The 4,407-nt window shown below is 36.3% G+C and overlaps 1 pseudogene; it reads left to right on the top strand.

Moving 5' to 3' along the window:
- Positions 1-661: 661 nt before the first annotated feature.
- LOC102744250 (GEL complex subunit OPTI pseudogene) lies at positions 662-1,369 on the top strand (annotated as a pseudogene).
- The last annotated feature ends 3,038 nt before the right edge of the window (positions 1,370-4,407 follow it).

The raw sequence follows: 4,407 nt of genomic DNA, 5'->3' as shown, positions 1-4,407 counted from the left end.
CTGAGTAGTTGTTTTTATGAGTAAAATATGAATTTATGTTCACCTAAAGAGACATGTATTTTTTAAGTTCCCATATGTATAGTCATAGATTATTTTTTCTATATACTTTTTGATCACATTTCTAAACACTTAATAGAAACCATTTGAATAATATAAAAAAGGAAGACTAGCACCCAGTTCACCTGTCAGTTAACATATAGTTTTTCTATTTATAACTTCTCAGTTTAAGAGCCAGTGAAAGAAAAGCAGGATGATATATGGAAAGAGCAAAGGAGAGAGAACCAAGGTGTTTTCTATTATAAACTAGGTGAGTTGTGACTAATCATTTAACCTACTGGGGCTTCAACTTCTTCATTTAGGAATAAGTGTTAAACTAGATGCTAAAATTTCATGATTCCCATGTATCAAAATAAGTATTTTTGACAAGACTATTTTATCATCCAAGAAAATTAATTTATTTTGCTGTAAATATACACATTCTACATAGCATTAGTTCCCTACCTTCTAGAAAGGACAGTACAGATGAAGAAAGCACAATAAAAAAATGAAGTAACAGAAAAAACCCATTCCTATTATAAGGAAAGACCTTATACTACAAATTTAAGAATACACAGGACAGTTTGGGAAAATTTAATGAAAACTACACAAAACTTAAAAAAAAAAGGAGCTGCCTCAGCCGCAGCTGGCCAACGGGGCCCTCAAAGTCTCTGTCTGGAGCAAGGTGCTGTGGAGCTACATGGCCTGGGAAGACAAGGATGAATTTTTAGATGTGATCTACTGGTTCTGACAGATCATCTCTGTGGTCCTAGGTGTCATTTGGGGAGTGTGAGCATTGCGGGGTTTCCTGGGAATAGCAGAATTCTGCCTAATCAATGCAGGAGTCCTGTACTTCTTCAGCAACTACCTACAGACGGGTGAGGAAGAATATGGTGGCACATGGGAGCTCACAAAAGAAGGGTTTATGACATCTTTTGCTTTGTTCATGGTCATTTGGATCATTTTTTACACTGCCATCCACGATGACTGATGGTGTACAGACCCCACCCGCTCTCTGTCTGGTATAAAAGAGCCTCATAGTTACAGCACAGAAACATGATTGTAGGGGCACCCCAGCCACGTGGAACCCAAAAGACCCATGTTTCCTGGACCGAGATTCAGTGTGTTGGGCATCAGTGTTTTCTGCATGGGCTGTGATCTGAAACTTTTTAAAGAACCATCTGCCTTTTGGGGAAGCATTTCTGAATTGTCCATCACCAACCATTTCTTCCTGGATATCATCATGAAACACCTGTTTGCTAATGGGAGCGGTCGTTTAATTTGATGCACCTCTGGATCCAGATGCAACATTAAATTGTCTTCCTCATTTTTCCACCAGGTGTACAGTTTTTAAACTATCAGTGGCATTTCAAGTCTTCTGAAAACAGTGTGGCAGTATGTGCGTGGGCCATGGAGTCTAATAAAACAGTTTCCACTGTAGAATGTTTTTGGGTACTTGAATAAATCAAATCTTTAATTGAGGAAAAAAAAAGAGAAAACTATACAAAGCTTCCCTATTTCAATAAGGTGAAATCCTTCATGAACACATGTACTTAAAATCAAGTTATGTACATAGGAATGAATATATGTTCTCCACAACTCTTAAAAACAAAGGGAAAAGGGATTAACTTTACAGAACTAATAAGCAGATGTGAACTGCGGATTCTATACCTAGCCCAAACTATGCATCGTGTCTGAAGGAAAAAAGGATATTCTGTCAGACATGCAAGGACTAAAAAAACCCAAAACGACAACAAAGCAAAGCAAAGCAAAAAGTTATCACTCAGGTACCCTTTCTGAATAAGACACTTGCGTTGTGTAAGAATAAGAAAAATGAATTAAAAGTTAGACCTTATGAATCAAAAAAAAGGGCAAGAAACCAAGTCAGTAGGTTACCTGTTCTTTCAAAATACTTTATTTTTGAACAAAATGGCATTTTTTTTGTTCTTTCTGAACAGTCTAAAAACATGTGTAAAAGATAACAGCCTCTCTCCCTTGAGGTGCCTCCCAAACGTGCTCTGTCCTTTTCCTACCATCCAACCTCATCTACACAGTCTACTGGACAGGGAGCAAACTTTAGGCTCCGAAGATGGGCTCAAATCTAATTTCTTTCTCTCTCTTTTTTTTAAGTAGGCTTCATGCCTGACGTGGAGCCCAGTGTGGGGTTTGAACTCACAACCCTGAGATCAAGACCTAAGCTGAGATCAAGAGTTGGACACTTAACTGAGCCACCCAGGTGCCCAAAAATTAAATATTTAATTTATCTATTTATCATATAAATTACATATATGATATATAATTATTTATTATATTACTTAAATATATTTTATATATATATAGCACTGTGTAAAGAACAAAATGTTATGAATCCAGACCACTCAAAAGCTTTTTCTATGATACAATTCCTGAGTCCCTGGGTAAAACGATTCTCTTGTTTCGATAAACTCCTGGGACATTTTATAAGTGTCTGGAGATGCCTTGCAAATAAACAATACTAAGAGCAAGAAAGATGGGGCTTTAGTGAACTTTTGCTGTGTGTTACAGAATATATTAAAAAATATACTCCCCCTTGGGTATTTTCACAAGCATAAATTATTGAAAGGGAGCTCTAGAGTATCAGAGGAGGTTTATCTGCTACAGTGATATTAAGTAGTGAATTCAAAACAACATGCACAGGCCATCAGGCCTGATTTGGAGATACAGATAAGGAGGAGAAGAATGTAGAATGCTTACATTTTTGAGATTGGGAGTGAAATGAGCCAGTGACACAGTTGGAATGTGACAAAATAGCAGGAAAACTGTGCTGTGAAGGCTCTACTCTGGCTATTTTGGTAATTCTTAAAATAATGATAATGATATAATAATAAGGAAAAACTCAGGCAAAAGAAGTGAATTAAAATAAAAGTCACGGCAACACAGTCTAGTGAATGCTACTTTGAAGGGAGGTCTGGGGACGAGATGGAAGAGGGGAGAGATCTGGGTGGCAGTGAAAGGATGCGGTTAGGGGTTGAACAGAAGGACTATACTGAGCACGTGGGCTGGGAGATTTCTTGAGTGGCAGAGACCCACCATGGTATCTCCTGCTGACTGTGACCACAGTCAGTGTAAGCTCTGTGATTATGCATCACACTGCATTGCTTGACAGGTCTGATACCATTCCTCACATGGAAGGAAACCCCAGGGGGTCACAGTAGGTGAGTTAGAAAAACTGCAATGAGTATTTTAAATATCTTCTCAATTTTTTCTTCTTTTTTTTTTTTGTATGCTGGTTTTATATGGGTGACCTTAGTAAAAATTACTGTCAGATTCATTTTGGCTTACTATCAGTTGGCACTAATATATAGTTTCTCAAATGAGGAACTGGCAAGAGCTAATATTGCAGGTATTACTGAATTCCTAGTTGCTTCATGAAGGCTTACACTATATTAGTATAATGAGAGAGCTTATAGTGCTCAGTTGTATATAATTACAAATGCTTATCATCTGTATTAGTAACTTAATGACTGAGTTAATTTTTCCATGAATAGAAATGCATTAATAGAAATTATAAAGGAAATTTATGGTTGCTTTTAAAAGGTTCTTTACTAATTTAGCCTATAAGCAAAATTTTGGAACCAATTATTTTCTTTTGCAGGGACTATGAACAATCTTTTCTATGTTTCTGGGGCTGTTATTTCTAAAACTGTCTCTGCCTTGGATGCAGAGAAAATAGTGATGTCTATAGGACACTCCAAGGAAGACAGTCATTTGAGCTTTCTGAAAGTCATTCTATCCCATAAGAAATGACCAAAATGCAGAGACTTTCGTGTCCAGGATGGTACACAGAGGTGATACTTAAAAAAAAAAAAACAACCTTATGGGACCCTGAACTGGCCTCAAAAGATAACAATAGAAGATAAAATGTTAACAACTTTTCTAAAAAAAAAGTCAACAACTTTTTTTAGACACCAGCACTAGAAAATTCCCAGAAATTGCCTTTGAAATGTGCTTGCAGTCTGTGAACAAGGAAATATATAAAATTTTAACTAGAAAGAAAATGTCACTAAATAAGTTTATTCCAATGCTATGCTAATGATGACTCACGAAAATGAAATGAAGCAAACATGTAAGGTCCAAAATCAATACTATGGTTACTTCCTCATTTCATTAAGATAAAATCAGACTTGGGTGTAAGCTAGTTTCTAAGCCACAATGTTTGGAAATAGCATTTGATTAGGAGAAGCCTGAGAATTTCTTCTGAAACCAGTAAACAGGTTTCAGGACAGAAACTTCTTTTTTTCTTTGAGATAACAGAAAGGTGTTCAATCATGGGTTTGTTTTAAATATTTCTACCCCTATTTTCTCTTACACTGTTTCTTTTTTTTTTTTTTT

The sequence above is a fragment of the Leptonychotes weddellii genome, unplaced genomic scaffold (genome assembly GCF_054177405.1).
Source record: "Leptonychotes weddellii isolate Sample4059 unplaced genomic scaffold, ASM5417740v2 HiC_scaffold_16645, whole genome shotgun sequence".
NCBI classification, from domain to species: domain Eukaryota; kingdom Metazoa; phylum Chordata; class Mammalia; order Carnivora; family Phocidae; genus Leptonychotes; species Leptonychotes weddellii.
Note: the sequence above shows the minus strand (reverse complement) of the source record. Positions and strands in the feature narration are given on the sequence as shown.